The 10,489-nt window shown below is 37.5% G+C and overlaps 1 pseudogene; it reads left to right on the top strand.

Annotated features, from left to right (window-relative positions):
- The first annotated feature begins 296 nt into the window (after positions 1–296).
- Positions 297–5,020, top strand: LOC107786643 (putative galactinol--sucrose galactosyltransferase 6; annotated as a pseudogene).
- The last annotated feature ends 5,469 nt before the right edge of the window (positions 5,021–10,489 follow it).

The following is a 10,489-nucleotide window of genomic DNA, read 5'->3' as shown; positions in this document are numbered from 1 at the left end:
ATTTAGTTGTAGGAGTAACAACATGCAATCATTTATGATATTAGTGTATTGTGGTGCATGGGAGGTTAGCAAAATCACCAATCATGTTTCAACTCAATTCTATTTCTGGACATCGTCTCACTCAGGGGCGGATCCAGCCTATTGGTGGGTTCCCGTGAACCTAGTAGCTTTTGCATATACCCTGTATATGTATTAAAAAATTTATTAAATATCCATAAATATTTGATTGTGAACCTAGTTACTTATTGTATATTTACTTAAGGTCGTTATAGGAACCCATAAGCTTTAAATCCTGGATCCGCCTCTGGTCTCACTCAACCCCTTCATTATTACTATAAATAGCCAACCCTTCTCTTCCCCAATAACCCATTTTTCCTACTCAATTCAATAAACCCATTATTCCTTTTCGATTCTCTGTTTCGTCAATTCTTGCTCACAAAGTAAGTATATTCTGCCTTTTCGCATTTGCTTTTTCCTGACTTGCACCTTTTGTTTAATCATTATAAATTTGTATTAACGAACTATAGAGTTGTTTTTACATAATTTGTTGAGCACGGGTTCATAATCTGATAACAGAGAAAACCAATCTAGCTGATATTTGCCTTAAAAAATAGGAGTAAATATGATTAATTGATCTGTTTTCTATTCTTACCTTAATTTATGACTCTGAACATAAATTACTCAAATTGGGTACATTATAAGTTATGACTGTTTATTATACGAGATTGTTAAATATTTTTTTATACTTTCATGTCAGTGCATAAAACTTAAATTCCATAGTTAAATAGCTCTCTGCCTACTCGTTGTTATTAATTGAAGAATTAACCCAAATAATTGCGAACCTAATCTCTTAAAGTAAAAATAGCCGACGAATACATAATATATGCATAACTGATGTATATTATATGTATAATTGTGTATAATCTATGTATACCGGCCAGAAAAAGTAAATAGTAAATATGGCCGGCTATTTGTGTAACAATCCCCTTCTTCTTTTAACTGTATTAGTGGGAAAAGATTCTTATTTTAGCATGGTGATAAAAGATTATAATTTGGTTTTGATTTATTTTTTTCCTTTTTAGGGAAGTGAAGTTGAGTTTGAGAAGGAGGAATCTGCTATGACGATTACTCCAGCGATTAGAATTTCCGATAGGAAGCTGGTGATAAAGGACAGAACAATATTAACAAATGTACCAGACAATGTAATTACCACTTCCGGTGCAACATCAGGTCCAATGGAAGGTGTATTTATAGGTGCGGAATTCGATCAAGAAAACAGCCGCCATGTCGTTCCGTTAGGAAAATTACGGGATGTTAAATTCTTATCTTGTTTCAGGTTCAAATTATGGTGGATGGCTCAAAAAATGGGTGACAAAGGAAGTGAGATTCCACTGGAAACCCAATTTTTACTTGTCGAAACCAAAGATGGGTCCGACCTCGGATCCGATAAGCAATAATATTTTTATGCAGTTTTCCTTCCATTAATCGAAGGTTCATTTCAAGGTGTTCTTCAGGGGAATCCTGAAGACTAGCTTGAATTGTGCCTCGAGAGCGGGGATAAGGATACTGTCGGCTCGGCATTTAATCAAGCAGTTCATGTGCATGCTGGTTGTGATCCTTTTATTGTTATTACAGAGGCAATAAGGGCGGTGAAATTACACCTCAAGACTTTCCGGCAACGGCATGAGAAGAAACTTCCCGGAATTGTTGATTACTTTTTGGTGTACGTGGGATGCTTTTTACCAAGAAGTTACTCAAGAAGGCGTTGAAGCCGGCCTTGAAAGTCTCACTGCCGGTGGAGTACCGCCGAAGTTCGTCATCATCGATGACGGTTGGCAATCCGTCGGCACGGATGTGGAAGTTGAAAAGCCGTTAATGAGACTTACAGGATTAAAAGAAAATGAGAAGTTTCAGAAGAACAAAGATCCAACTGTGGGGATTAAAAACATTGTGAATATAGCTAAAGAAAAATACGAATTGAATTACGTGTACGTGTGGCACGCGATAACAGGTTACTGGGGCGGGGTCCGACCCGGAGTGAAGGGGATGGAGGAATACGGATCAGTTATGAAGTATCCGGAAATTACAAAAGGGGTGATGGAGAACGAACCAGGTTGGAAAACGGATGCGATTGCGGTTCAGGGTTTAGGTTTAGTTAACCCGAAAAGTGTTTATAAGTTTTATAATGAAATGCATAGTTATTTGGCATCAGCTGGGGTAGATGGATTGAAGGTGGATGTGCAGTGTATATTGGAGACCCTAGGGGGTGGTTTAGGGGGTCGGGTTGAGCTCACGAAACAGTATCATCAAGCTCTTGATGCTTCTGTTTCTAAGAACTTCCCCGATAATGGTTGCATTGCTTGCATGAGCCACAGTACTGATGCACTTTACTGGTACGTTCACTTCCTATTTTGGTTAAATACTTTTGATCTGTTTATACTATTTCATTGTTAGCTCTAATTTACCATTTTTAGGTGTTTTCTGTTTACATTGTATGTGTCCTGTCGAAGAAAAAAAAAAAGAAGCATTGTTGATGATTTTGATGATGTCGTATTGAAGTTATTCATTTGATGTTAGAATGATCTGTATTTCTCATGTTATCCACAAAGTTTTTGGTCAGTTTCTTGAAAATTTTGAGATATTTATTGATTTTGGAAAGTACAGGCAATTTATAATGAGTAAAGATTTGATTTTTGAGATTATTCTGTGGTGGTGTCTTGATTCTCTTTAATGAAGAAATAAAATATTTTTAAGGTTTAAGTAAATTCAATTACCATCTAAACTGTTTCTTGTTTGTTAAAGTTTTTCTTTTCGTAAGAATGATCATTCAATGTGATACATGACCAACGCGTCTCTTTTTGATTTCTCAATGTCAGTCATATATGCGACTAATATGTAGTTGAGCCAGAACTTATGGAATCTAGTATGAAGCTATTGCAGTTGCAGATTCTATAACTTATTTTAATGTTGAGATTCTGGACTATACTGATATATTGTGTTTGGATCATTGAATGAAACAGCTCAAAGCAGACAGCTGTTGTAAGAGCATCAGATGACTTCTATCCAAGAGATCCAATCTCACACACCATTCACATTGCTTGTGTGGCATACAACAGTGTGTTCCTTGGAGAAATTATGGTGCCTGATTGGGACATGTTCCACTCCCTTCATCCAGCGGCCGAGTACCATGGCTCAGCTAGGGCGTTGAGTGGTGGACCTGTCTATGTTAGGTAATAAATTATATCCGACGAGTATTTATGATTCCTTATTTTGTAACGACGAATCATCATATGATTTGCGACAAGTTGCTAATTTTTTTGTGTTCTGAATGACAGTGATGCACCTGGCAAGCACAACTTTGATGTCTTAAGGAAGCTTGTTCTCCGAGATGGTACAATTCTTCGAGCTCGTTTGCCTGGTCGACCTACAAAGGATTCCCTTTTCTCCGATCCTTCTCGGGATGGTGTTAGGTAAGCATTTCATTTTCAAAATCAATGCTATTTACAGTAAGTTTGCTTTAGGTGGTCCTTAATTTTGAAATTTTCTACCGATAAACTTTATTTGATTAGAGTGAAAAGGAACGGTAAAGTTATTTCCGTGTGACCTATAGGTCAGCCGTGGAAACAGCCATTAATACTTGTATTAGGGTAGGCTGTCTACATCACACTCCTTGTGGTGCGGCCCTTTCCGAACCCTGCGTGAATGCGGAATGTTTTGTGCACCGGGATGTTCTTTCAGTGAAAACGAAACTAGTAGAATCCATTGCTTCAGACTCGAACCAAATATACATATGCAAAAAAAGAAAAAGGGTGTAATGATAGTGTACTTTAACCACAAAGAGGTGCAAATTAGACTCTTCGCTACTTCTCTTTTGAAGCTCTAAGTATGGTGTTTATTTGGCTGGAAATGAGTAGTGAACTGCTTTTTAATTTGATTGCAATGGCGTGAATAGTATCTAACTAATCTAATAATGTGTTTCAGCCTCTTGAAGATATGGAACATGAACAAATACACTGGTGTGCTTGGAGTATACAACTGCCAAGGTGCAGCATGGAACACGGTTGAAAGGAAGAACACATTCCACCAAACTAATTCCGAGGCGATAACAGGCTATGTCAGGGGTCGTGATGTCCATTTCATATCTGAAGCTGCGGTAGACCCCAACTGGAGTGGAGATTGTGCTCTTTACTCCAATGTGAGTGCTGAGCTTGTTGTTCTCCCTCACAATGCAGCGATTCCCATTTCTTTGAAGGTCCTCGAGCACGAGACATACACTGTTACACCTATTAAGGTCTTGGCACCTGGCTTCAGCTTTGCACCATTGGGGCTCATTGACATGTACAATGCTGGTGGGGCGATCGAGGGACTAAAATACGAGGTGAAGTCAGGCGCTGAATTGTCTGAACTAGAGACTGGATACCAAGGTGAAGGCAATCTTGTTGCTGAAGATAGAATCGAGAACTTGAGCACAGAAGCAGTTGCAGTAGTGTCGATGGAAGTAAAGGGGTGTGGTCGATTTGGTGCTTACTCGTCTGTCAAGCCAAGGAAGTGCACTGTTGGTAGAAATATGGTTGATTTTGCTTATGACTCAGATTCTGGTTTGTTAACTTTGAATCTTGATGATATGCCTCCAGCTGATCAGAAAGTGCATCTCATTGAAGTTGAAGTATAGATATTTAAAAGGCATTATTTTGGGGACAGATGTTTCTGGGATTAAAGTAAGGGAAACCTACTACAGTATTTCTTTGGCTCTTCACATCCCTCCTTTGGGTTCGCGAATCGCGAGTTAGAATGCACTGGTTGGGACTGGTTAGATTTGTATTAACTTCCCTTCCAAGATTACGATCCCTATGCTCTGTCTCCCCAACTGATTTGTATCACTATTGAATAGTTAGCTCCATTTGCCTTTCATTGAAAGAAGGCATGTCAAAAAGCTGGTGAGAGTAGGAAGGATAAATCTATGTAGTTCTACTTTTGATGGAATGTTCATGTCCTTGAATAACGCAATGATTGTATTTGATAGTGTGTTTATTCTTTCCATTTGCCAATTTGAAGCAAAAAGAAAGATATCAAACATAGATGGTTGATGGTGATCTCTTCATCAAAAAAGATAATTAATGGTGATCTTGCCACATATCGCATAACTAGTAGGGATAGCTCGAGCTTTGCCTGGGCCCAACGTGAACAATGTTATGCTTTTTTGTTATACACTATGTTACCTTGTCATTCTAAGAGCAAATTTTTCTCTTTTGAGAACAGTTGTTACTGCTAAGCTAAGCTTGCGTATGGTTGTTGTATAAGTATACAGCTATGGTTTCACAATTAGAATAGAGCTACGATCAGAATGGAAACATATATAAATGCATGCATAGAAGGAGCTACCTGTTAGGTGTTTGCCATAATTTTCTTACCATATTTGGTTTTCCTTTTTGTCGAAGGAAAGGGCAATAATTACCTTAATTAGGTTTTCCTTTTTGTAGAAGGAAATTATAATTCTCCTATATTTGGCTAGTCTTTTTTCTTGTAAGAAAAGGTTTGGAGTTCTATAAATTGAAGATCCGTCCTTCTCATTCAGTAGCATCCACAATGTAGTCATAGAGGGCTTTAGAGTCTTGTTTAGGGGGAGAACTTTACGGGACAAGTGTTTAGTGTATCACTTGTGTTTGCCTCTTCGTGAGGTTGTTGTCTCGATATTTTGTACTCTCTTTTTATATAGTGGATTGTTCATCTCCAGTTGTGGGCGTAGGTCAGTTGACCGAACCACGTTATATGTTTGTGTCTCCTTTGGTAGATTTCTCCTTTATTGTCTGATTCATCGTCGTTCAAGGTTTGTTTTGCTAGCTTTCGCATGACACCTGATTTATTTCGGTCCTAACACTACCAGCATATACAAGAATATACAACGACAAAGTTTTCATACTTATTTATACAAAATGTGAAAGATTGTACTACCGCATCAGAATCTGCATAGATATTTACACAAAAATTAAAAGATTCTACTGCAGTAAACAACATCATCAAAATCTGCCTTGAACGCAAGCATTGCAACTGCTATGGGCTATCAAAAAGCATTCAGGCGACCATCGTTGCAGTCAAAATCTGATGAAGTATCTGTATGAACAACAAATTGACAGTTAGAATAAAAGAACAGTTGGAAATATGCAGATTGGACATACATTTTATTTAGAATTGTTCCAAAGTTAACCACACTCTTTTTGCTAAAAAAGGAACAAGTTTTTTCTTCTCAGTTCAATACGTTCAACACAACAACAACAACAACAACAAAAAATCTAGTGTAATCCCATAGGTGGTGTGGGAGGGTAGTGTGTACGCAGACCTTACCCCTACCTTGTGAAGGTAGAAAGGCTAATACTTTCAATACTCTATAATGAAAATTATTGCAATATTCTTACATTGTTCAGAGAAGTTAACTGTATTCAAATGTTTAACATTGTGGTTCATTTTTCACACAACAAAACTTTTATTATTATGAACTTACTGTTTGCATTCGAGGTTGTTTTTAAGTGTATGTTTTGTGATCTTGTTTATATATGCAAAAGGCAATCTTGTTGCCCGACTAATTCATACGAAAGCTATTAAAGGAAAAAGTATAAGCTATCAAGTTTCAACTTCTAACCTTCAGTGTTTCTGCGGAGGACTTGGTGACAGGGGTGGCCCGACAAATTTCGTGGCCTAAAGCTAAATTTTACGAGAGGGCTTAAGTTTCTAATTTTTTTATCATTATTTATTTGAAGTCTGTTTTTTTAGCTTTTCTTTAGATACAAAGTTATTTAATTTTCTTATAATCAATAACTCCTAATAAGTATTTCTCAATTGACAGTATAGCTAATCCACTTCACCTTTCTTGTGACATTGTTGTTCTTAGGTAAGATTTTATTAATTTTAATTTTGAAAACTTCTTTCCGCTGAAGCAACGGTAACTTGAGTTATGAATATTATTTCATAAGCAATTTAGGCATTTGAAAAAGAATTAAATCTTTTTAATTGATTAAATGTATCAATTAAACTGTTATCTTCTAAGTGTAATATTTTTCTTAATATTTTAAATTCAGAAAATAAATCTAAACCATCAATATCAAATTGATTATTATGCTTTAAGGAACATTCAAGATTAAGGCAATATTTTTTCAAATTTCCAACATCTAGTGATCTTAGCTTTTACTGTCAAATAGAAAACCAAAAATATTTTCATATGCTTCGAATTGTTCAAATCTCTTTTGAAGTGAAAAAATAGTCTTGCCTATTATATATAAAAGTAATCAACTCTAAAGGACTCTTCGAAATATTTTGAGATTTCATTATCAACATTCGCATCAAATTGTTACTTCATATATATCTCACGTTTCTTACGAAATTCGGGTTCAATATACATTTCAAGTGCAATTTCCTTGGTAGAAATTATAGTGGTTGCAAATCCTTCTTCTCTATATTGTTAGAAAGAAATCAAACTTTTTTACTTTACAAAACTCTTTTTAAACTTATACATAATCTATTAGGTGTAACAAAAAATGGGGCCCCCACAAATATGGGGCCTAAAGCGGTTGCTTTACTTGCTTTATGGAAGGGCCGCCCCTGCTTGGTGATGGTATGTTTGGTTTCTTGCTTGGCGTTATATCTTTTGTTAATGGACTCCGATCTGCTTCTACAAATGTGATGGTTTCTATCTTTCCTTTACTTCCCTCACCAATGGTCGTTGATGTTGAAGAATGTGGCAAGTCGAAGACGGTCAATTTTTGGGTGTAACATAAGATGACAAATGTACCAGGCACTCTATCTGGTGTCCTGAGTAGTGACTTCTGCAAATGAAATTTGAACAACTTGTGCAGCAGGTGCTCTCTGATGTGCTCAACAAGTAACAATTGCTTATGCGGGAAAAAGTTTAGAGCATACAAAATGAGTAAAAGTGAAGATTTTAAATTAATTTCCAATAAGTTGAAATAGCTGTCAGTATGTACACTTTCACAATGGTAGTTTCATATATTTGGTCTGTTATTAGTGAAAGCATTCTTTCAGCCAATTTCTCTCACACTACTATTGCTACTCTTTTACTCCCATTTGTGATTTCAACTTCGAATTCACATCTACGATGTTGTTCTTGTGCGAGTTAATTTTAGATGAAATATGGTAAATAATAAAGTTTTGGCTATCAGATGTCCATAATGATACTATGTCAATGGTAAAGTTGTTATTACCTTGGAATCAACATTTTCGGTAGCTCGCAGTTGATAAAGAGAATTTTCTTTTTGCGCTTGAGTCGTGCTAGATGTTAACACTCAGAGCATAGAAGCACATAGAAAACTGAAATTACGCAGACTACAATGGAATAATTACTAAAAATGAAAAAATACTTAAATGGAAGAATGTAAATGAACAAAGCAAGCATACAAGAAAACTGTTAGAATAGTCATGTAAATAGGAGTAAATAATCCTAATCCAATATGTATTAGGAGTATGATATGTTATGTGTGTATATATAGGGCTCATTATAGCATTGTCAATTAATCAATAATATATTTTCTCTCGTGCATTCTCACATGGTATCAGAGCAATTGTGAGAGATTTATCGCTGTGCATAAATTCCAGCAATTCCGGGAAGAGAAATCAGTCACCGAAAGCCTTTTTCCGGCGACATTTTCAGATTTGTTTGTGTCTGCTTTGTCTCGGTTAGTGTTGTGCAAAATCCAGCACTACCAAAAGACTCGCCACTGTCCGGCGACCAAACCCCAAAAAAATCTCCGGTAAACAGCACCCCACGCGCCACCAGAATCCCACGCGTGTGAGCCCACGCGCTGGCGCGTGCAGCATCCTCCGGCCACTTTTTGAAAAAGTTTCTTCAGAACAGTTGGGTCGTGTATCAATTTTGACCCCACCCATACTGTCTTCGTTTGATTCCGACCACTTTGAGTTTTTCCGGCGACTACACTGATTTTTTTTCCCGCAAAAACAGTGTTTCCTTCATCTGTTTCAGCGTGTTTCCAGTTGACTCTTTATGTAATTTGGTGATAATTCAACGATGTCTTTGGTAGTCGATACCTTTAGGTCTAAAAACACGGGTTCTGGCAATTCCGGTGTTATGATTACCTCAGAACCTTTAATGGGAAGTTCAAACTACTCAGCTTGGGCTTCATTTGTCGAGTTATGGTGTAAAGGTCAAGGTGTTCAAGATCATCTAATCACGAAGTCTAGTGAAGGAGATGAAAAGGCCAAAGCACTTTGGGAGAAGATCGATGCTCAATTATGCAGTATTCTGTGGCGGTCTATTGATTCCAAGTTGATGCCCTTGTTTCATCCATTCCAGACATGTTATTTGGTTTGGGAAAAGGCTCGCACTTTGTACACTAATGACAAATCTCGTTTCTATGATGTGATATCGCGGATGACAAATTTAAAGAAACATAAATTAGATATGTCTACTTACTTGGGACAAGTACAGGCAGTCATGGAGGAATTTGAGACGCTGATACCAGTTTTTGCTAGTGTTGCAAAGAAGCAAGAGCAGCGACAAAAGATGTTTCTATTTCTTACTCTTGCTGGTCTTCCTAATGATCTTGACTCAGTACGCGATCAGATTTTGGCTAGTCCGACTGTCCCCACAGTTGATGAATTATTCTCTCGATTACTTCGCCTTGCTACAGCACCAAGTCACCCAGTGATCTCATCACAGACACTTGATTCATCTGTTCTCGCATCCCATACAGTGTACAATCGGGCATCTCATACTATAGAGAATAGACGATGAGGAGGTCGCTTTGGAAGATCTAGACCTAAGTGCTCTTATTATCATAAACTAGGACACACTCGTGATGTGTGCCATTCTTTACATGGTCGTCCACCCAGAAATGCTTATGTTGCTCAGACCGAGACTACAGGTAACCAGGGCTTTTCTTTATTTGAAGGGGAGTATAATGAGTTCCTTCAATATCGAGCAAGTAAGCAGACATCTCCACAAGTAGCTTCTGTTGCTCAGACCGATACTTTTATTGCTAGTAATTCTTTTGCTTGTGTTTCCCGGTCTAGTACTCTTGGACAATGGGTTGTGGACTCAGCCGCTTCTGATCATATCTCTGATAATAAATCACTTTTGTCAAATATTGCGTATTCACAGTCTCTTCCCACTGTTACTTTAGCCAATGGGTCTCAAACCAAAGCAAAAGGAGTTGGACAAGCGAATCCCCTACCCTCTGTCACTCTAGATTCTGTTCTTTATGTCCCTGGCTATCCTTTTTAATCTTGCATCTGTTAGTCGTTTGACTCGTGCCCTCCGTTGTGGTATATATTTTATTGATGATTCCTTTATTATGCAGGACCGCAGTACGGGACAAACGATTGGAATAGGACTTGAATCAAAAGGCTTTTACTACCTTAACTCACTAAAATCCTCCAAGGCATGTCTAGTTACAGATCCTCCGAACCTAATTCACAGACATTTAGGACATCCAAGCTTATCCAAGCTTCAGAAGATGGTGCC

Source organism: Nicotiana tabacum, chromosome 11, assembly GCF_000715075.1.
Source record: "Nicotiana tabacum cultivar K326 chromosome 11, ASM71507v2, whole genome shotgun sequence".
Lineage (NCBI taxonomy): Eukaryota > Viridiplantae > Streptophyta > Magnoliopsida > Solanales > Solanaceae > Nicotiana > Nicotiana tabacum.
Note: the sequence above shows the minus strand (reverse complement) of the source record. Positions and strands in the feature narration are given on the sequence as shown.